General features: G+C 34.7%; 1 non-coding gene across 1 annotated transcript; it reads right to left on the minus strand.

The window, feature by feature from the left end:
- Positions 1 to 24775: 24775 nt before the first annotated feature.
- TRNAG-UCC lies at positions 24776 to 24847 on the minus strand. Its single transcript has one exon. It is a non-coding gene; the product is annotated as a tRNA-Gly (tRNA).
- Positions 24848 to 24884: the final 37 nt, after the last annotated feature.

Genomic DNA, 24884 nt, shown 5'->3' on the forward strand with positions numbered 1-24884 from the left:
AAGGTCAACTCAGACCATAAGTGGTCCAAAAACTTTAATTAAGAATTCTAGCCAAAGGCCCAAGTATACTAAGCTAAGCCCATTAAACTAAGGTCTAGTTCATCAAAATCAACTAACGGTCGCTGACGGTCAAAAGGGTCAACTAACAGTCAACGTCCAAGGTCAGGTCAACCGTCCAAGCCAAAGGTCAAGTCTGGTCTACTGAGTCAAGTCCTGGTCAAGGTAAGGTCTCTGAGTCAACTCAAGGTTAGACTGATTAAACTCAGTCAGATACACTAAGTTAGATTAACAAACTGAGTCAGCTAAACTGACTGGGATGACTAATATGCCCAAGTCTCAAGAAACAGAAGTTCATAAAATCATTACCATAAATAGATAAATTCACAAAGACCAACTCTAACAGAAGCCACACTCTTAGTTCTAGCTCACACCAATTCTAACTACTATCTTGATTACATACATAACTAAAACATTTCTTCCTTGATTCAGTTCAATCACTATAATCACTATTTCTAACTCTAATTCCAATACACGACCAAACTATCCAATCCAACAACATCACTACTAACAGTTCGCTTGGGTTATCTATCATTCCATCATCAGACTCATCTTGAATTGTAACACCAATACCATTCTCTTGCTCAGTTCATTAGAACCCAATATAGCTCCCCGTAACCATTCCTGCCACTGAAATTGACCTTCCCAAACCACCAGCAACTTAACCCCTTTCCTTTTTCCGCATAACTTGCACAGTTCATACACCACCAGTTAGAGCTCCACCAGCAATTACAATTCTGCATATTGATGACCGACAGCTTCAATTCATTTAATCCACAACAGTTCAACTTCACCAACACTACTAAACCTTAACTTGAACCACCTCCATTACAATTTACAACTCCACTTGTATCTAAAGCAGCAACCTCCAACAAATTATCCCACCAATATCATTTTCTTTCTCAGTTCATTACAACCAGGTTCAACATCAATACAATCATCGCCTCTACCTGTATCTCATTCATCTACAACTTTTTCTCATTATCAGTTGAGAACAAAATCACTTAATTGCATATTCACATAATCTTATTCAATGACTTGCAAAACCCGTACCTGATCATACATCTCCTAATTCATACATCTAACCTTCAATTCAGGCCACAATATCCACCTGCAACTTTCACATTTCACCACTTCCAGTTCCTCTCTGCCTCCACCAGTTCAACACTACTCAAACTCTACTAACCCCTGCACATCTGTAACTTCAGAATCCCTTGTAGTTCCAATATAATCTAAACTTCACCAGCCACCACTTGTGGTTATCTTCATCTCATGTAACTTGATCCCAACTATAACTTCTCAATTCCAAAACACAAACCAAAACCCAAACTCTAAATCATCAATTCATCTTTCTTTCATTTTCTGTAAGTATTCAATCACTTCATGAACCCTAAACAAAATGGGGAAGAACAGAACATAAACCCTAATTCATCAACTCATCACCTAAACCAGAATTCTACTAAAATTGTACCTCATCCAACAAATTAACACAAAACCCATCCAATTAAACAACCAATTAACGAACAATTGCACACAAAACTAATTTAATTCAACGAAACCCTAATTTACCTTTTTATTTCGATTCCGCATCAAAACAGTTTCACTTCATCGATTTGACGAAAACCCTTCTTTTCTTCATCCATCAGCAACACTAAATCATCATCAGTTCTACACGAACCCTAACTTCAGAAACCTTAACTTCAATTCAAGATTAACATCACCTTCTTCTTCCCCTGAGGCTTGAACAACACCAGTTCTAACTTCGTCTTCTTTGATTCATCAAGCTACCTAATTTTCTATGAACATCTCACACAAGAATAACTCAGTTCTTCTGAACAGAGATCGACAGAAAGAAGGAGAAACGGAACAGGGACGAAGAAGAAAAATAGAGAGAAGGAAAAGAGAAAGAACGGGTTTTGTTCGATCTAGTTTGAGGGGATAAGACCAAGGAATTTCACTGACACACCCACTCGATTGATAAGGGCAGCCCTGGTTGGTCTAACGCATTTTCCTTTCGTACTTATGCAATGATATATTCTTCGTCCGGTATCCGAATGGCACGTTCGAGTAGTCCATTTTGTCTAACTTTTCGAGACCTATTCAATGATACTAGTTTCGTATCTAAATCATTGTTATATTAATTTCTATTAATTAAAATATACGTTAACTAATCGAGTCATTAGCGGTTAATTCATCTCTTGACCGGTCTACTAGCGTTGACGAGCTTGAGGATCGTTACATTCTCCCCACCTTATACCATTTTCGTCCTCGAAAATCGAACCGTCCTTCCGGTCTTAAAAAAAAACTCCCCACCTTATAGAGAATTACTATCTATCAACTAAATGCAAGTACTATTCATACTTACAAACACGCGAAAAGAAAATCAACTCATTTTAAATGAGTTCAAAACAACAAGAAATGAAACAGAAGTCTATTTGGTTTTCTACTACTAAAATCTATAATTTGTAGCTCTATGTTCACTACACAAAATTCTATTCATAAGATGATAATCTCTAAGCTCACTATGCTGAATTAATTCTAACAAATAGGTATGTCTAAGTTTTCCGCGCTAAAATCTATAGTTTAATATTTAGTAATTTATTAATTTGATGTAGTCCTATATTTGTTATACATTTATTCGTATAGCTAATCTAAATTTGATTTCACATAAATCTATAATATCTGATATTTTAACTTACTATTATACTATATATAAATTTTCCAAATATTATTATCTACTATAAATTTGTTATTTAAAAAATTATTGAAATACTATTATCAGCAGTGTTACTATTTTCTAATCTTTATTATTATCGTCATTAATTTGTTTATATCCCGTTGGTAGACTAAGTCTTAATTTTCTAAGTATGACTATAATTGATTTTACCTAATCATATCGAGTCTGTATACCATATATATCTTATTAAATATTAGCGTTGGTAACTTAATATTATTTCAAGTTGAGTCTGTAAAAAATTATAATGTATTCTAATAGTCTTTAATGTAAAGTATCTTATTAATATATGAATTTATTTCCCTTCAGGTCTATTTTTGTACTAAGCGTTCAAATACTATTATTGTTTCTTCACGTATATTTGTTTAATTTCTAATGATTTACTAAATCAGTTATTGAACTAAAATAGTTTGGGTATAAGATTACTAAGAAATTTAATATGCAATGTGTCCGCACATTCTTAGGTCTAATTCTAGAAATTCTTATATTATCTATCTGGTTTCAGTGCGCAAGATTGTATTTCTAAATTTATTTAATTTACAAAATCTCATAGTAAATAATTACTAATAACTTTGTCTAACTACTAGATCCTAATTATTACTTTAATCATTATATATTTACTAGTGATATTTTAATTAGATAAAGTTCATTATAATACTATTTGATAATTGTTAATATTACTTTTGTTATGCTTATTAGTGATCCTATTATCATTTATTATTATTAACACTAATGATCGAACTATTATCTCAACTACTTTTACAACTTAACTTCATTTCTAATTTAACAGATTAATGGTTCTAAATACAAGTGAAGGTACTCTATTAGTTTCTAAATGAAATTTTTGGGATCAATCAGTTTACTAATAGAAGCAAGTCTTCCTAATATGAATGGTAATCCAAGCTTGTAGTTGGCATGTCCAGGTTAGCAAGACCCGATGATGGTTTCCTACGAACAAAGACAACACAAACACACCAGAATTTCAAACCTCACTATTCTCCAGTGCTAGATTATCTATGTGTTAAATAATTGAGTCTAACTAATCTCTAATTCTCTATTGAAATATCTAAACTATAATGTAACTGGTTTCAACCTACAACTTTTACTTCATATCTATATAGTAATAACATACATACACATCACAATAAATAAACAAATCAACATATTATACAAAACAATCAAACAATTCAATTCAAAAATATTTTAGGTCTTGATTGTTTTTAGTGAATTAAGATTTATCTCACAAACCCAACCCAGTTCTAAACTAGTCTAACAATCTATCTGGCACTGGCTTTCATCTATTGTTTCCCATATAAGATCTAATAGTGAGCTCTGATACCAAGATTGTAGCACCCCAAAATTAAGCTATTTATTAATCAAAGAGATCAAGTATATAATGAGGCATTAAGGCTCTAAATCTTACAATTAAATTCCAAATTAGAAATCAGATACAAAACTTAACCCAAAAACTAAACCCACCACTCGATCAAAAGTAAATGAAGAATCTCTCAAGTTATAACAATAAAATAATGTATTTGTGAATTACAAACAGAATGCACAGACCTAAAGTGATTCATATTATTCGCATCAACTCTAAATCTTTAAGTTAAGAAAACGAACATCTTCGCGAGCACCATCTCTTCTGATAACTGAAAAACTGAAGTGGGAACGAGTGAGCACATCATCCCAAAAAGAGGGCTCAGTGGATACCTTTATAACATTCAAGTCATCACTAACATACTTCACAGTTCTACTAGAGATAATATTTGTACATCACTTACACACAACACAAAGCAGAAGATTACTCCAACTCACCTCCCCGGATATTATGTCCATTTACAATATCTATAAAATATCCACCACCGGACGGATCTACGGAGATGAATTAAAGCAACCTAAACATATGTCATCCCAACCTCGTCTCACTTAATGAAGGAGAAGATGCTAGAATAACTCCAGTCTCAAATGATAGCATGAATCCATGTACCATATGATATTTTCGTGGAATGCGTACTCCTCATAAATTATGATGCCACCATCTAAGTCTAGAATATATAAGAAGGTTTGATTACTATGACTCGACCCGGACATCAGGTTCCCAATAGGTCCCATCCTACCAGGAACCTAGAATTTCTTCCTGAGTTGAGATCATAGTAACCCAGTCGAACTACTAAGGCTGAACAATCAAGCATGATATGCAAACGACCAATCTCCCCACATATATTCGATAGCTCGGGTCCTATTATTCTCCGCTACCCAGTGATACCTTGATGTGTCCTGCAAGTACCCTCAAGGCAGAGAGTCATTCCCCCTATAGTAAATAGGTATAAAATAGTAGTATCAACCCACAGCTGCCACCGGACAACTTCTAAGGTTTATGTAATCCATAGGTTGCTTTGGCCTATAGTAATATTGGGTACCGATCTTCACCTACGTACTAGTGCGTGGCCTTCCCCACCTATAAACGCTTAGCGAGAATCCATGGAGAACACAGACAATCCTCGCGAGGAGAATAATTAATGCATATATATAACATACTCATTCAATTGCACTCAAACATGTATTGCACGAGAACACATAGTTACATTCAAACATGCTCAAAAATAATAAGACACATCATGCTCGCTGTTTAAAGTAACTTAATGATAACAAGAGAGTTACAAGAGTTCCCACCTGTTCTGAAGACAAGCCTCGCCTACCTCAAGATTCTCAATCCACTGGTTCATCCTTTGAATCGATCGTTGTTAAATAAAGACTAACTGTTAATCACATAAGCACACTAAGAATTAGCCAAAAGGCTCATACAAGGCTCATATCATAATCTCATACAATTATCTAGTTATAGGCTAAGTGAACTATCTAATGGTTCTAAGCCCATTTTCTACACCTTTTCATCATCTACCTTTAGCATAACAAAGGTTTAGTAATTCAATTAGATTGATTCTATAGTTCATTAGATAGTTCTAATGAGTTTCTACAACTTTATAGAAGGAACCAAAGGTCAACTCAGACCATAAGTGGTCCAAAAACTTTAATTAAGAATTCTAGCCAAAGGCCCAAGTATACTAAGCCAAGCCCATTAAACTAAGGTCTAGTTCATCAAAATCAACTAACGGTCGCTGACGGTCAAAAGGGTCAACTAACAGTCAACGTCCAAGGTCAGGTCAACCGTCCAAGCCAAAGGTCAAGTCTGGTCTACTGAGTCAAGTCCTGGTCAAGGTAAGGTCTCTGAGTCAACTCTAGGTTAGTCTGATTAAACTCAGTCAGATACACTAAGTTAGATTAACAAACTGAGTCAGCTAAACTGACTGGGATGACTAATATGCCCAAGTCTCAAGAAACAGAAGTTCATAAAATCATTACCATAAATATATAAATTCACAAAGACCAACTCTAACAGAAGCCACACTCTTAGTTCTAGCTCACACCAATTCTAACTACTATCTTGATTACATACATAACTAAAACATTTCTTCCTTGATTCAGTTCAATCACTATAATCACTATTTCTAACTCTAATTCCAATACACGACCAAACTATCCAATCCAACAACATCACTACTAACAGTTCGCTTGGGTTATCTATCATTCCATCATCAGACTCATCTTGAATTGTAACACCAATACCATTCTCTTGCTCAGTTCATTAGAACCCAATATAGCTCCCCGTAACCATTCCTGCCACAGAAATTGACCTTCCCAAACCACCAGCAACTTAACCCCTTTCCTTTTTCCGCTTAACTTGCACAGTTCATACACCACCAGTTAGAGCTCCACCAACAATTACAATTCTGCATATTGATGACCGACAGCTTCAATTCATTTAATCCACAACAGTTCAACTTCACCAACACTACTAAACCTTAACTTGAACCACCTCCATTACAATTTACAACTCCACCTGCAGCTAAAGCAGCAACCTCCAACAAATTATCCCACCAAAATCATTTTCTTTCTCAGTTCATTACAACCAGGTTCAACATCAATACAATCATCGCCTCTACCTGTATCTCATTCATCTACAGCTTTTTCTCATTATCAGTTGAGAACAAAATCACTTAATTGCATATTCACATAATCTTATTCAATGACTTGCAAAACCCGTACCTGATCATACATCTCCTAATTCATACATCTAACCTTCAATTTAGGCCACAATATCCACCTGCAACTTTCACACTTCACCACTTCCAGTTCCTCTCTGCCTCCACCAGTTCAACACTACTCAAACTCTACTAACCCCTGCACATCTGTAACTTCAGAATCCCTTGTAATTCCAATATAATCTAAACTTCACCAGCCACTACTTGTGGTTATCTTCATCTCATGTAACTTAATCCCAACTATAACTTCTCAATTCCAAAACACAAACCAAAACCCTAACTCTAAATCATCAATTCATCTTCCTTTCAGTTTCTGTAAGTATTCAATCACTTCATGAATCCTAACCAAATTGGGGAAGAACAGAACATAAACCCTAATTCATCAACTCATCACCTAAACCAGAATTCTACCTCATCCAACAAATTAACACAAAACCCATCCAATTAAACAACCAATTAACGAACAATTGCACACAAAACTAATTTAATTCAACGAAACCCTAATTTACCTTTTTATTTCGATTCTGCATCAAAACAGTTTCACTTCATCGATTTGACGAAAACCCTTCTTTTCTTCATCCATCAGCAACACTGAATCATCATCAGTTCTACACGAACCCTAACTTCAGAAACCTTAACTTCAATTCAAGATTAACATCACCTTCTTCTTCCGCTGAGGCTTGAACAACACCAGTTCTAACTTCGTCTTCTTTGATTCATCAAGCTACCTAATTTTCTATGAACATCTCACACAAGAATAACTCAGTTCTTCTGAACAGAGATCGACAGAAAGAAGGAGAAACGAAATAGGGACGAAGAAGAAAAATAGAGAGAAGGAAAAGAGAAAGAATGAGTTTTGTTCGATCTAGTTTTAGGGGATAAGACCAAGGAATTTCACTGACATTACCCACTCGATTGATAAGGGCAACCTTGGTTGGTCTAACGCATTTTCCCTTCGTACTTATGCGATGATATATTCTTCGTCCGGTATCCGAATGACACGTTCGAGTAGTCCATTTTGTCTAACTTTTCGAGACCTATTTAATGATACTAGTTTCGTATCTAAATCATTGTTAGATTAATTTCTATTAATTAAAATATACGTTAACTAATCGAATCATTAGCGGTTAATTCATCTCTTGACCGGTCTAATAGCGTTCACGAGCTTGAGGATCGTTACATTCTCCCCACCTTATACCATTTTCGTCCTCGAAAATCGAACCGTCCTTCCGGTCTTAAAAAAAAACTCCCCACCTTATAGAGAATTACTATCTATCAACTAAATGCAAGTACTATTCATACTTACAAACACGCGAAAAGAAAATCAACTCATTTTAAATGAGTTCAAAACAACAAGAAATGAAACACAAGTATATTTGGTTTTCTACAACTAAAATCTATAATTTGTAGATCTATGTTCACTACACCAAATTCTATTCATAAGATGATAATCTCTAAGCTCACTATGCTGAATTAATTCTAACAAATAGGTATGTCTAAGTTTTCCACGCTAAAATTTATAGTTTAATATTTAGTAATTTATTAATTTGATGTAGTCATGTATTTGTTATACATTTATTCATATAGCTAATCTAAATTTGATTTCACGTAAATCTATAATATCTGATATTTTAACTTACTATTATACTATATATAAATTTTCCAAATATTATTATCTACTATAAATTTGTTATTAACAAAATTATTGAAATACTATTATCAGCAGTGTTACTATTTTCTAATCTTTATTATTATCGTCATTAATTTGTTTATATCCCGTTGGTAGACTAAGTCTTAATTTTCTAAGTATGACTATAATTGATTTTACCTAATCATATCGAGTCTGTATACCATATATATCTTATTAAATATTAGCGTTGGTAACTTAATATTATTTCAAATTGAGTCTGCATAAAATTATAATGTATTCTAATAGTCTTTAATGTAAAATATCTTATTAATATATGAATTTATTTCCCTTCAGGTCTATTTTTGTACTAAACGTTCAAATACTATTATTGTTTCTTCACGTATATTTGTTTAATTTCTAATGATTTACTAAATCCGTTATTGAACTAAAATAGTTTGGGTATAAGATTACTAAGAAATTTAATATGCAATGTCTCTGCACATTCTTAGGTCTAATTCTAGAAATTCTTATATTATCTATCTGGTTTCAGTGTGCAAGATTGTATTTCTAAATTTATTTAATTTACAAAATATGATAGTAAATAATTACTAATAACTTTGTCTAACTACTAGATCCTAATTATTACTTTAATCATTATATATTTACTAATGAGATTTTAATTAAATAAATTTCAATATAATACTATTTGATAAGTGTTAATATTACTTTTGTTATGCTTATTAGTGATCCTATTATCATTTATTATTATTAACACTAATGATCGAACTATTATCTCAACTACTTTTACAACTTAATTTCATTTCTAATTTAACAGATTAATGGTTCTAAATACAAGTGAAGGTACTCTATTAGTTTCTAAATGAAATTTTTGGGATCAATCAGTTTACTAATAGAAGCAAGTCTTCCTAATATGAATGGTAATCCAAGCTTGTAGTTGGCATGTCCAGGTTAGCAAGACCCGATGATGGTTTCCTACGAACAAAGACAACACAAACACACCAGAATTTCAAACCTCACTATTCTCCAGTGCTAGATTATCTATGTGTTAAATAATTGAGTCTAACTAATCTCTAATTCTCTATTGAAATATCTAAACTATAATGTAACTGGTTTCAACCTACAACTTTTACTTCATATCTATATAGTGATAATATACATACACATCACAATAAATAAACAAATCAACATATTATACAAAACAATCAAACAATTCAATTCAAAAATATTTTAGGTCTTGATTGTTTTTAGTGAATTAAGATTTATCTCACAAACCCAACCCAGTTCTAAACTAGTCTAACAATCTATCTGGCACTGGTTTTCATCTATTGTTTCCCATATAAGATCTAATAGTGAGCTCTGATACCAATATTGTAGCACCCCAAAATTAAGCTACTTATTAATCTAAGAGGTCAACTATATAATGAGGCATTAAGGCTCTAAATCTTATAATTAAATTCCAAATTAGAAATCAGATACAAAACTTAACCCAAAAACTAAACCCACCACTCGAGCAAAAGTAAATGAAGAATCTCTCAAGTTATAATAATAAAATAATGTATTTGTGAATTACAAACAGAATGCACAGACCTAAAGTGATTCATATTATTCGCATCAACTCTAAATCTTTAAGTTAAGAAAACGAACATCTTCGCGAGCACCATCTTTTCTGATAACTGAAAAACTGAAGTGGGAACGAGTGAGCACATCATCCCAAAAAGGGGGTTCAGTGGATACCTTTATAACATTCAAGTCATTACTAACATACTTCACAGTTCTACTAGAGATAATATTTGTACATCACTTACACACAACACAAAGCAGAAGATTACTCCAACTCACCTCCCCGGATATTATGTCCATTTACAATATCTATAAAAGATCCACCACCGGACGGATCTACGGAGATGAATTAAAGCAACCTAAACATATGTCATCCCAACCTCGTCTCACTTAATGAAGGAGAAGATGCTAGAATAACTCCAGTCTCAAATGATAGCATGAATCCAGGTACCATATGATATTTTCGTGGAATGCATACTCCTCATAAATTCTGATGCCACCATCTAAGTCTAGAATATATAAGAAGGTTTGATTACTATGACTCGACTCGCACAGCAGGTTCCCAATAGGTCCCATCCTACCAGGAAAGTAGAATTTCTTCCTGAGTTGAGATCATAGTAACCCAGTCGAACTACTAAGACTGAACAATCAAGCATGATATGCAAACGACCAATCTCCCCACATATATTCGATAGCTGGGGGCCTATTATTCTCCGCTACCCAGTGATACCTTGATGTGTCCCGCAAGTACCCTCAAGGAAGAGAGTCATTCCTCCTATAGTAAATAGGTATAAAATAGTAGTATCAACCCACAACTGCCACCAAACAACTTCTAAGGTTTATGTAATCTATAGGTTGCTTTGACCTATAGTAATATTGGGTACCGATCTTCACCTACGTACTAGTGCGTGGCCTTCCCCACCTATAAACGCTTAGCGAGAATCCATGGACAACACAGACAATCCTCGCGAGGAGACTAATTAATGCATATATGCAACATACTCATTCAATTGCACTCAAACATGTATTGCACGAGAACACATAGTTACATTCAAACATGCTCAAAAATAATAAGACACATCATGCTCGCTGTTTAAAGTAACTTAATGATTACAAGAGAGTTACAAGAGTTCCCACCTGTTCTGAAGACAAGCCTCGCCTACCTCAAGATTCTCAATCCACTGGTTCATCCTTTGAATCGATCGTTGTTAAATAAAGACTAACTGTTAATCACACTAAGAATTAGCCAAAAGGCTCATATCATAATCTCATACAATTATCTAGTTATAGGCTAAGTGAACTATCTAATGGTTCTAAGCCCATGTTCTACACCTTTTCATTATCTACCTTTAGCATAACAAAGGTTTAGTAATTCAATTAGATTGATTCTATAGTCCATTATTTAGTTCTAATGAGTTTCTACAACTTTATAGAAGGAACCAAAGGTCAATTCAGACCATAAGTGGTCCAAAAACTTTAATTAAGAATTCTAGCCAAAGGCTCAAGTATACTAAGCCAAGCCAATTAAACTAAGGTCTAGTTCATCAAAATCAATTAACGGTCGCTGACGGTCAAAAGGGTCAACTAACAGTCAACGTCCAAGGTCAGGTCAACCGTCCAAGCCAAATGTCAAGTCTGGTCTACTGAGTCAAGTCCTGGTCAAGGTAAGGTCTCTGAGTCAACTCAAGGTTAGACTGATTAAACTCAGTCAGATACACTAAGTTATATTAACAAACCGAGTCAGCTAAACTGACTGGGATGACTAATATGCCCAAGTAACAAGAAACAGAAGTTCATAAAATCATTACCATAAATATATAAATTCACAAAGACCAACTCTAACAGAAGCCACACTCTTAGTTCTAGCTCACACCAATTCTAACTACTATCTTGATTACATACATAACTAAAACATTTCTTCCTTGATTCAGTTCAATCACTATAATCACTATTTCTAACTCTAATTCCAATACACGACCAAACTATCCAATCCAACAACATCACTACTAACAGTTCGCTTGGGTTATTTATCATTCCATCATCAGACTCATCTTGAATTGCAACACCAATACCATTCTCTTGCTCAGTTCATTAGAACCCAATATAGCTCCCCGTAACCATTCCTGCCACTGAAATTGACCTTCCCAAACCACCAGCAACTTAACCCCTTTCCTTTTTCCGCTTAACTTTCACAGTTCATACACCACCAGTTAGAGCTCCACCAGCAATTACAATTATGCATATTGATGACCGACAGCTTCAATTCATTTAATCCACAACAGTTCAACTTCACCAACACTACTAAACCTTAACTTGAACCACCTCCATTACAATTTACAACTCCACCTGCAGCTAAAGCAGCAACCTCCAACAAATTATCCCACCAATATCATTTTCTTTCTTAGTTCATTACAACCAGGTTCATCATCAATACAATCATCGCCTCCACCTGTATCTCATTCATCTACAACTTTTTCTCATTATCAGTTGAGAACAAAACCACTTAATTTCATATTCACATAATCTTATTCAATGACTTGCAAAACCCGTACCTGATCATGCATCTCCTAATTCATACATCTAACCTTTAATTCAGGACACAATATCCACCTGCAACTTTCACAATTCACCACTTCCAGTTCCTCTCTGCCTCCACCAGTTCAACACTACTCAAACTCTACTAACCCCTGCACATCTGTAACTTCAGAATCCCTTGTAGTTCCAATATAATCTAAACTTCACCAGCCACCACTTCTGGTTATCTTCATCTCATGTAACTTAATCCCAACTATAACTTCTCAATTCCAAAACACAAACCAAAACCCTAACTCTACATCATCAATTCATCTTCCTTCCAGTTTCTATAAGTATTCAATCACTTCATGAACCCTAACCAAATCGGGGAAGAACAGAACATAAACCCTAATTCATCAACTCATCACCTAAACCAGAATTCTACCTCATCCAACAAATTAACACAAAACCCATCCAATTAAACAACCAATTAACGAACAATTGCACACAAAACTAATTTAATTCAACGAAATCCTAATTTACCTTTTTATTTCGATTCCGCATCAAAACAGTTTCACTTCATCGATTTGACGAAAACCCTTCTTTTCTTCATCCATCAGCAACACTAAATCATCATCAGTTCTACACGAACCCTAACTTCAGAAACCTTAACTTCAATTCAAGATTAACATCACCTTCTTCTTCCCCTGAGGCTTGAACAACACCAGTTCTAACTTCGTCTTCTTTGATTCATCAAGCTACCTAATTTTCTATGAACATCTCACACAAGAATAACTCAGTTCTTCTGAACAGAGATCGACAGAAAGAAGGAGAAACGGAATAGGGACGAAGAAGAAAAATAGAGAGAAGGAAAAGAGAAAGAATGGGTTTTGTTCAATCTAGTTTGAGGGGATAAGACCAAGGAATTTCACTGACACACCCACTCGATTGATAAGGGCAGCCCTGGTTAGTCTAACACATTTTCCCTTCGTACTTATGCGATGATATATTCTTCGTCCGGTATCCAAATGACACGTTCGAGTAGTCCATTTTGTCTAACTTTTCGAGACCTATTCAATGATACTAGTTTCGTATCTAAATCATTGTTATATTAATTTCTATTAATTAAAATATACGTTAACTAATCGAGTCATTAGCGGTTAATTCATCTCTTGACCGGTCTACTAGCGTTGACGAGCTTGAGGATCGTTACCAAAAAAAAGAAATTGAGAAGATGTTACACAGGTGTTTATTTTTCGAATCGTTCTAACGAATCGATCCTCAAGGATTCTGAGGAAAACCTACGTATGAAGTCACTTGAGTGTGATAATCTTTACCAAAAGTACTTTTTGTTGGAAGAGAAACTTGCAGAATCTGAAGCAAGGTTTAACTCTCAACAAATTAGTTTTGATGACAGAGAAAGTGCTTATCTCGCTCGAGAAAAACGCCTTAAGGATGATTTATCTGTAACTCTTGATAAAATCAAGATGTTGGAAGAAGACTTGAAAAAGTTCAATACTAGTTCAAGCAAATTAACCACTATGCTAGGAGCAAGTAAAAATCATCGTGATACACGAGGATTGGTCTATAAGGGAATAAATGCTCCAAGTATTAGAAAAGAGGTAAAATTTGTCAAGGCTAGTGATTCTTCTCAACAAAAGGTTTCCACTGATGGAAAAAGTGAAATACCTTCACCGGAAGTTAAAGTTCGAAAGAGCAATGTATATCAACCTCCAAAGTCAGCACATACGAATCAAGGTAAGGACATTCCTTGTGTTTGCCACTATTGCGGAAATAAAGGTCACCTGGAAAGGAGATGTCGTTTCCGTATAAAGAATGAGAAACTTCATGATGTTCTTGTTTGGGCATCACAAGAAGTTGTGAAACCAATATCATATGTTAAGGCTAATTCCCTTAACGCTACAGGTTGTAATTGTACAACCTTTAGGCAAAGGAATCAGTGCTGTGATAAACCTAGATTTGACTATAAACGTCATAAGAAGCCTTTTCACAATCGTAGTGATTATCAAAAGGATAACTTTGTAAAGACGAAGACAAGATCCGATGCTCCCAATTGGAGAAAGACTAACTTGCAAAAGAATAGTCAATCCAATTCTCTTCCGAGAATTCCAGAAGAGATTAACGGGAAGAAGGGTCAGGTTGTTTCTAAATACACTCAGAAGTGGATACCAAAGAAAGTTTATGATGCCTTGAGTGAGAAAAAGAATGATCTCTCAGAAAATTCCATGACAATAGAGAAGGCAGTATCCATGATGTTGGAACTTAAAAAGTTATTTGCAAAGATGGATTTGGATGTGAAAGGTTCTAAAAGCGATCTCTTTCATGATAATGCAAAAGTCACTTGAGGTGAGCAAGATATTGTTCACCAACACAACTTGAGTGTGTTGTAAGTGCATCCTCACCAAGGAATGCCCTGTTATGAATACGGTGAGGGAAGAACAAGAATTCGGGCACACAGATTATGTTCGGTAGGGCGGTAAAATTCGATTAGATTCTTCTAAAAAGGTATATCTATAAACTTGAGAAATATTTGTGTTTTTATTTGCCTAGAGTACTTACAATGATCCAGGTACCTTTCTTATCGTTCATTTCTACCTAACTTGATCTGTGTTTAAGGTTCTTAAATGTTTAGGTTTGAAAATAATAGTTCAGGATGTTTGGACTACATGGTACACATACCAAGTATGCATGCCATCTTTCAAAATCAAAATCCAGGGGTTTAAGTTCGCATACCCAGTTTGCAAACTGCTCCAAGTCATGAAAATTCGTTTGCAAACCCGTATGCATACTTGCCTGTAGACGTCGATTTTCGGTAAACTTGTTTTGGCTGTAAATTCTTCGTCCAAACTCGGAATGACCTCATTCTTTTTGGATTATCTTCCTCTTTGAATTATCTTCAAAATGGAGATGAGAATTACTGAATTTGGATGAGTTAAGATTGGTATTTGTCCTGTCTCTTGTTTTTGAGTGTTTTTGCTCCGTTTCGTCGCACTTGTTCCACTTCTCTTGGACTTTGGCACTTGGATTCATGGAATACTACTCTTCTAAGCTCATTTTTAGCTTTTACAAGAATGTTGTTGGTGAATCACAAAGAAGGAAATTCAAGAATGGGCAGTAGTAGCATTACTATGGGATTCTTGAATGTTCACAATCATTTTATGTGAACTATGGTGCATGGTCGTTAATGACTTTGTATGTTATTCTTTGTTAGAAAATATTTTTATATGCCTTTGGTAGCTATTCTTGGTATAAATCCGGGCGAAAAAAGATTGATCCTACACTCTAAGGACAAATCATCTTATGTGTACATTACGAGTTTGTCTTGATGCCTAAGAAACTTCTTATGATAATTTATTCTTGTTTTTGAGAAGGATTACTAGAGTTTGGAATAGCAATTATTGTGATTTCACATAGCTATGTCCAACGTTTTTTCATCTTCATGTTTTTAGATTTATTGGTTTAAATTCTAAAATTGTTTGGAAGATGATTTTTGCAGTATTAATCTTTATGGTTTTATATATTGCAATTTGTTATGGGATATGTGTGTTTGCATCCGTGAACTGATTGTCCCATACCTTGTCAAAAGTAAAGTCTTTCATATGTCGATATGCATGTGTTGATAAAAGAAGGAATAGACTTTTGACAAATACAAAAGTTAAGCCTATTATTGATGGAAGATAGGTTAAAATCTTTTGTTTACAAGGATTATGTCTATTGAATGTCGTTATGCGAATAGTGATGGAAAATAAAATGAATCTTTGTGTATTCCGCAGTATTGATCTTCCCTGATCCATATTTTATGTATTCTTGTGAGGCTCCATAAAGTGTCTTATGTTGAGCACTAAACGGCCAAGTTGATTATTTTTATGATTAGCTTTGTTGTTGTTCCGCGAGATACTTTATGTCGAGCATATTCAACTACATTAATCATCTTGTTTGGTTATTTAGTTGTTGCTCCGTAAGTTTTCTTATGGCGAGCATGACCAATTAAATTGATTACTTTTGTGATTAGTTTGGTTGTGTATTTCGATTAGATTAATTATGGGTTCTCTTGTGATTAATTTAATTGAGTATTTTGGATTCAAATTCATACTTGTATGTGATTTGTTATGTCCAAAGAAATCCTTATTTTCTTTTGAAATTAAGGTCGCTCTTGTTGTTCCTTCGGGAATGACATTTTATGGGTGAGAGTTCTTAATTGAACTTGTGCTTAATTGTCAAATCTTTGTGGGGAGTGCGGTTGTGGAATATTGTAGGGGTTATCTTGTATCTTTACAAACTCCTTGATGAATGCATTTAGTTTCGGCTTTATGATTGCATCTAAATAAGATGATATATTTTTCCTTTCTTTTGGTCAATAAATGTCTCCTTCGGAAATTTCATCAGGATCCCGTTCTTGTACCTTTGCCAATTTTATTGACAAAAAGGGGGAGAATTAATATGTAGTTCACACTACAAATACATATGGTTTTCGGATCATTATGTAAGGGGGAGTGGTTTCCATGTGAGATGGAGTATTGACTAAGGGGGAGTGATACATATCACCATAGTATTGTTATTGAAGTTATGATACAATTGAACTTTAACGCTGTGTAATGATACTATGACACTGTATAATAATGATTGTGAACTCTTGTTTTCTCGTTGTTATAGCTATGGATTTTCAACAACGATGATGTTGAACTTACAACCTTTGGGATCATTGGAGTACTTGGAAGTGACGAAGATTTCAAGTAATGTTGAAGATTAGGCGTATGGAATATGAGCTACAAAAGTTAATTTATTTATTTTTTGTATTACATATGTATTGATAGTTTTGTCACTAAAATTGACAAAGGGGGAGATTGTTAGAGCATTGCTCGGTCGAACTCGCATGCGTTGCTATCTCAAGCATGTTTGTCAATGTTAGTGATCAAAACTATAAGTCTTGATTTCTAGTCTATTATAGCTAAGATCTCGAACTAGGAAAGTGTAGTTGAGCTCAAGAACTCCATGACAATCATCATACAAGAAGAAGGACTACTCAAGGAACCGGTGGATCTTCATCGACTAAAAGGTATGTAGAGACTTTAACTTATCTATCACTCAAATGTCTATTTATCTCTTATCTTGAGTCAAAAGTCGTTTTGCTATATAGACTTAGATTATACACATTTGCTATTTCGAGCCGAGTTTATCTCGCCTATCTATTTCTCGAAATATGTGTTGGTAAGCTTTCGCTTTAACCAAGTTCATCTTTACCTAGTGACGAAAGTCACGAATGGTTTCAATCACTTTGGAAATTGCTTACTTTGACGAAAAATAGTTTGTGAATAACAACGTCCTCTAAGAATGTTTCAATGGTTGACATAAACATTGAGAGTTTAGATTGTATAAACAGACATAAACATTGTTGTGGAAACACATATATGTAAAAGTCCTTATTCCTTGAACCGAAGTTTGCGAACTTTGTTGATCAATAGAACCGGCATGGTGGCGTGAGCCAAGTCCGCGAACTGGTGGAAGTTCTTGTCCCGAGAATTTCTGCCGGAGTTTGTGAACTCCGTCCGGGAATTTAAATCCGCGAACCCAGTCCGCGAACTTGAGTAGGTTATATCTGAAAACGATGTTTGTGAACTTATTCTTATATAAACTAAGGAATGCAAATTGCAAACCGTGGCTATATAGTTCATGAACCGATTCGAGTGAATCAAATCATTTTTGCTTCGATTGTGTCTTGTGTAGTTACATAATATTTCCTTGCAATTGAACAACTCTCTAACTAGTTCATTTGAGTCACTTGAACTAGTTATGGTGAAGAAGAATATGGTTGATATGAAAGTGATCATATGGCTAACCATTTGGTTGACTATTGTTGAACCAACAAACGTACAAGTTTGGGACGGTTACACAAGCCTAGAAACGTGCATTTCATTTGTGTGTAACAAGCTAGTTTTCGATCTAACGGTTGAAAGATATTAGCTTGAATCTAAATCAGTTTTCATCTAACGGTGAATATTGAATGCTTTGTTACCAAGCTAACATTGATTGCAAACCCTGATTTGAAAGACTATATAAGGGAGAACTCTAGCAACTTAGAAACCTAATCCCCACACCTTGTATGTGATACTAGTTGTGCTAAGCTTGAGTCGATTCTCCTTTAACCTTTGGTTTTTTCTTCTAAACCAAGTTAACGACTTAAAGACTTCATTGGGATTGTGAAGCCAGACCAATACTACTTTCTCGTAGTTGTGTGATCTGATCTTGTTGTTTCTATCGTACGAGTACAATTGTAATAATTGGCTTGAGGTTGATATCTCTGATAGACAAGATATAAAAGAAATCACAAACACTTCGTCTCATCGTTTGTGATTCCACAATATTTTTTTCGCTGCGTCGATTAGGATTATTGTGAGGTGATTGATAATACTAGGTTGTTCTTCGAGAATATAAGTCCGGTTTATCAATTGGTTCTTGTTCACCTTGATTTATCAAAATACAGAACAAAAATCGTAGGTATATTCGTGGGAGACGGATTTATCTATTACCGTAGACTTTTCTGTGTGATACAGATTTTTTTATTAAAGTCTTCGACTTTGGGTCGTAGCAACTCTTAGTTGTGGGTGAGATCAGCTAAGGGAATCAAGTACGTAGTATCCTGCTGGGATCAGAGACGTAGGAGCATAACTGTACCATGGATCAGTGTGAGATTGATTGGGGTTCAACTACAGTCCAGACCGAAGTTAATTTGGAGTAGGCTAGTGTCTGTAGCGGCTTAATGCAGTGTGTGTTCAATCTGGACTAGGTCCCGGGATTTTACTGCATTTGCGGTTTCCTCGTTAACAAAATTCTGGTGTCTGTGTTATTTCTTTTCCGCATTATATTTTGTTATATAATTGAAATATCACAGGTTGTCCGTTGTTTAATCAATTAGAATATCCGACCTTTTGATGGTTGATTTAAATTGATTGACACTTGGATATTGGTCTTTGGTACCATCCAAGTTATCTCTCTAGTGTTTGATAAAGACTCGCAGATTTCTATTTGCTTGAGTATATATCAAATCGAGAGATTGAGATATAAACTCTTTGATATACTTTTTTTCTAGATTGTGTCTGATTGTCTAGTTGATTCTCTAGAAAGTATATTGGAGTTTGTCCATACAGATTGCTAAGCGAAATATTGGGTGTGGTTGTTGTACCCCCACTTTTTCATTGTGAATTCAACTGCATTTGTTAAAGATGCTGACAATGGTGTTGCGCTCGATGGTACAAATTTACTTGAAGACAAGTGCGCTCAAAAGCAAAAGAAAATCTTATCACTGACTGCATGAGTTGTATGGTATGAAGTAATAGGAAATGGAGATGACAAGGACTTACTTTGGGCACCTAATGTTGCAGCTGCCAAGTCATAATGATTCCACTGTCAAACGAAAATGTGGAAACTCAAGCAGCTTGTGTTACACTAGAAAATGAAATACTTCAGTACACGCTTTTCACGCATACAAATAGTTTAGCCACTACACCCAGGAAATTATTTTCGATACGAGTGTACCTTTTAGGACATGTTAAAGTTGCTAATCAGATACGTCTCTTAAGTATATTTGGATTCATTATGTTTTTACGGAATCCACCTTGGTTCATACTTTCAGAGCATGAAGATTGGTCAAGTTTATCAAGATTGTGGAAGCCACCTTGGTTAGCAGATACAGAGTCTAATGATATTTCAGTGATGAGTTATCACGATCAACTTGAGGACAAGTTGCATTTCAAGGAGCTGGGAATGTCAGGACACCAATTCTATTTTTTTGGCTAGATATATTTTAGAAATTTATCTATCTATGTTAAATCAATATTTTAGTTTAGTCTTATAATCCAACTTTAGGACAAGTTGTGTCTCAAGGGGTTGGGGATGTTGGGACATCAACACCAATTACGAGAGTCTAGATATTTTAGGAATTAATATACGTTTCTTTATTTAGTATTTGCTTACTGTTCAAGTTATGTTCACTATATATTCATAGTTTGTACTAGGGTATATTATCAATAAACTCAATACAATTCTTAAGTTTAACTTAATTAAGGATGATAGCCAACTCAAACGATCATTTATCTATTTCTAGTATTAGGATCCCTAATTCCGGTCTCCGATCCTAACATATTTGCTGATTGGTGTGGCAGCTTTAGATTCAACAGAAAAGGGAGTCAGATGAAGAGGAAATCTGAGTTAGGGTTTCATAAGAAAATCTCAGGGAAGATTTGGAAGATGAAATTGATACTTTAAGATGATGATTAGAGATGGGTAATGAGTGATTAGAGGAATTAGAGTGGAATTAGAGATGAAGTTAAGTTTTAGAGAACGAAATCGATGACGGAGATTGATTAATTTAGAGTTTTAGAGAGAGAGATAGACAGAGTCGAATATGATGAGGAAAATAATGAGATTGAGATTGACAAAAGAGAAGTAGAACATATTTTAGAACGATGGATGGTGGTGGTGTTATTCAAGTGTTGATACAAACTCAGACAGTTGAGGAAAAGGTAATTAAAATTTTTTATGTTTGATTTTGTTATAGGGTTCATGGAGTGATTGAATAGGTTTGTGTATTTATTCTATGTAATTAGGATTTGGTATTGAATTGAGTAATAAGAAGAGGAGCTAGGGTTTTGTGAATTAAATTTAGAGATTATGTGTGAGGGTTTGTTTGAAATATATTTGGGTTGTAGTAACTCATGGTTGATGAGGGGTGGTTGAGTTTAATGAATTAGTCATGTTGTACAACCATGGTTATAGGAATGGCTAAGCTGCCGGTGTTTTATAGATAGATGTGAATTATAAGGAAGAAGGAGAGATGAAATTGTTACTGAGTTTTGGAATGACAGAGATAGATGAATGCAAGTATGTGGTATTGTTGTGTATGTTGGTTGTTAGAGAAAAATTAGAGTTTTATATTATAGAGTTGTGTTGGATTCTGCAGAGTGTTAGTTTGAAGTGAACTGAGCAAGGGAATGATGTTGGTGAAATGAATTGTCTTATAGTAAATGGTCTGAGTGATTGGAAGCTGAAATGGAAATTTGCAGATGGACCTAAACTTGGAGTTTGGTGATGAATATGAGGAGGTCTAGATGAATGCTAGGTATTGCAGTGGGTTTGCTAAATGCACTGGAGAGTGGTGTGTAGTGGTTTGAATTACAGGGTACTGCTAACAGTGGAGATATTCGTAGAGAAGAGTTGAAGTGAATGGTATAATAGGTATGAGAATGATGTTATTGAAATGGAAGATTAGAAATGGTGATTATATGATTATGGATAATTACCTAGGGATGGTTTGCAGCTATTGCATTTGCAGGTAAGCTAAGCTTATATTTGTAGTTAAATTATGAAGTTTAACTGAAAAATGTGTTATTCTTGTAATGGGGATTGTAGATATAGTTTAATAATAATGCAATGTTAAAGATAAAGGTGAAGATGTAAGAAATGGTGTTGAAGTAAATTTGTAGCATGGTATGAGTTATGCTCAGATTGAGTTGTTTGTTCCAACATTCCTTGTAATGTGCCATCATGGTACAGTTGGGCCTCTGGCCTATGCAATGGTTTTGGCCTTGAGCCAATCAGCTGAGTCAGCTTACTGACTCACCTGATTCAGATATGCATGAGTTGACTCAATATTTATTGGAGTTAACTCATTGACCTAACCCTTGATCAATTGAACTAGTTGATCATTGACTTGACCTTGACTTGTTGACCGTTGACTTGATCATTGACTTGACTTGATTGGACTTTGATTCTGTTGACTAATTGACTGACGCTGACCATTAGATGACTAAATGAGAAATAGAACTTCAATGGAAGCTTAATAAAGAAAGAGATAGGGGAATTCTAGAACGAAGATTGAGATAGAACAAAGGATATCGACTGAGATTCTGAGAAAACCATTTATGTATCCTTGTCATGTTGACTCAGATGGTAATTACACGTTCAAGAGGATGACAGTGATGAGGATGACCGGGGTAGGAAATTGTAGATTGGGAATCTTGAAGTTGGAGTGGTTTGCCTTTATAATAGGTGGGAACTCTGTAACATTCTTGTAATCATTAAGTTTATGTAACTGCAAGCATGATGAATCTTTATTATCTGCGAGGATAATCTTATGCAACTAAATGAGTATGTTGTGTGATGTGCGTTGTGTAGTTCCCTCGCGAGGAGTGTCTGTGTTTTTCCCTACGGCTCCTTGCTAAGTTAAGTAAGGCGGATGGTCTTCCGTCGTCAATATTATTTTAGTATGACGGATGCTTTTCCGTTTGAATATTAGATCCTTTGATTTTATTGTTTTAATATAGTAGGGCGGATTCTCTTCCGTTTGAATCTTACTTAGTGTAACAGATGCCCTTCCGTTTTAATATTATATATACTATTTTATTTGGGGGGAATCACTCGTATGCATATTATGCTTGATTTATCAGTCTTAGTAGTACGACTGGGTTACTATGACCTTGACTTAGGAAGAAATTCTAGCTTCATCACTGGAGATGGTCATTATTTGGAGACTCCGGTCTATGATTAATGATTGGGCCTTTGGTCAACCTGCTGTGCGGGGTCAGATCATAATAATCAAAACCTTATTATATATTCTAGACTTAGATGGTGGCATCAGAATTTATGAGGTGTACGCATTCCACGATAATATTTTATGGTACCTGGATTCATGCTATCATTTGAGACTGGAGTTATTCCTAGCATCTTCTTCTCCATTGAGTGAGACGAAGTTAGGATAACATATGTTTAGGTTGTTTAGTTCGTTTCTCGTAGATCCATCCGGTGGTGGATCTTTCACGGATATTTCCAATGGACACAATATCTAAGGAAAAGAGTTGAAGCAATCTTCTTCTTTGTGTTATGTGTAAAAGATATTTTATCGTTTTTCTAAACATGTTAGTGATTACTTGAATGTTATAATGGTATCCAGTGAGCCCTCTTTGGGATGATGTGCTCACTCGTTCCCACTTCAGTATTTTCAGTTATCAGAAGAGATGACGCGAGTGAAGATATTCGTTTCGTAGTTTATAACTAGCACATTAAGATTGATACATATCTTTTACATATATGTATTCCTTGTTTATCTGTAAAACAACACATTAATGTATTCAAATCACCTGAGAGATTCTCATTTATAAGTTACCAGAGAGATTGGATTAATTTAGTTCACTTTATGTAATTACGATTCTTAAATCTATATTTTAGATTTGTTACTTCAATTAGGATGTAATCCTATTAGTTAGGCAGGTTTAAAAGTTGGAGCGTGACAATGCATAATTAATTGAAAAATTAGTATTGATGTTGATTTGAATTGGACTTGGGCTTTTTGAATTTGAGTGTTACTTTATATTAAATTTGGACATGTTGATATTGAAATTTAAGCGTTAGGTTTGAGCTTTCTTAATAATTTATCGTGTAAAGAAAGGAGACAATGATAACTGTTGAAGGTGTTCATGAGATTTTTGATTCATGGATTGCTTTGGAGATTCTTATGCTGACATTAATTAATTATCGGAACAGTTCATCAGATTATTGGGGTTTCATATTTTTACGTATGAAAAAGTGGTGCAGAAGAAAGAGATGGTTACGTTCTTTTTCTCGCAAATTATCATGGATACTTGATTAGCGCTTGGGGGTACTTATATATGTTTTGATGGTGGAGGTTATGGCGCTGGTACTGGAGGTGATGAAACCATTGAACCCAATTTAGATTATAGGAGATGCAAAGCGATAATTTAAACTTTATGAAGAATATTTTTGGAAGTGAAAATATGACCACCAAATGTTTAGGTTGCTAACACCAAACAACACCATTATAATTTATGGTATGGATTTTGGTTGCTAACACCAAACAACGCCATTATACATTATGGTGTAGATTCTTTACAAATAGTTGTTGTCAATACCATTATACTTTATGGTATAGATTCTTTGCAAATAGTTGTTGTCATTTTCTTAAAATTCCTCAAACATTATGTACAAGTTATTCAAAAAAAGAATACAATGTTGTCAACACCATTATACTTTATGGTATAGATTCTTTGCAAATAGTTGTTGTCATTTTCTTGAAATTCCTCAAAGCATCTGCCGGAAGTCGAACCCTTAAAAAAGAGTTTTAAGTGCGTCTGCCGGGAGTTGAATCCGGGTCTATTGCATGGAAGACAATTATCCTAACCGTTGGACTACAAACGCTTGTTGGTGAAAAATAACTGAATGTTTTAAACAATCC

The sequence above is a fragment of the Papaver somniferum genome, chromosome 3, assembly GCF_003573695.1.
Source record: "Papaver somniferum cultivar HN1 chromosome 3, ASM357369v1, whole genome shotgun sequence".
In the NCBI taxonomy this organism is placed as follows: Eukaryota; Viridiplantae; Streptophyta; class Magnoliopsida; order Ranunculales; family Papaveraceae; genus Papaver; species Papaver somniferum.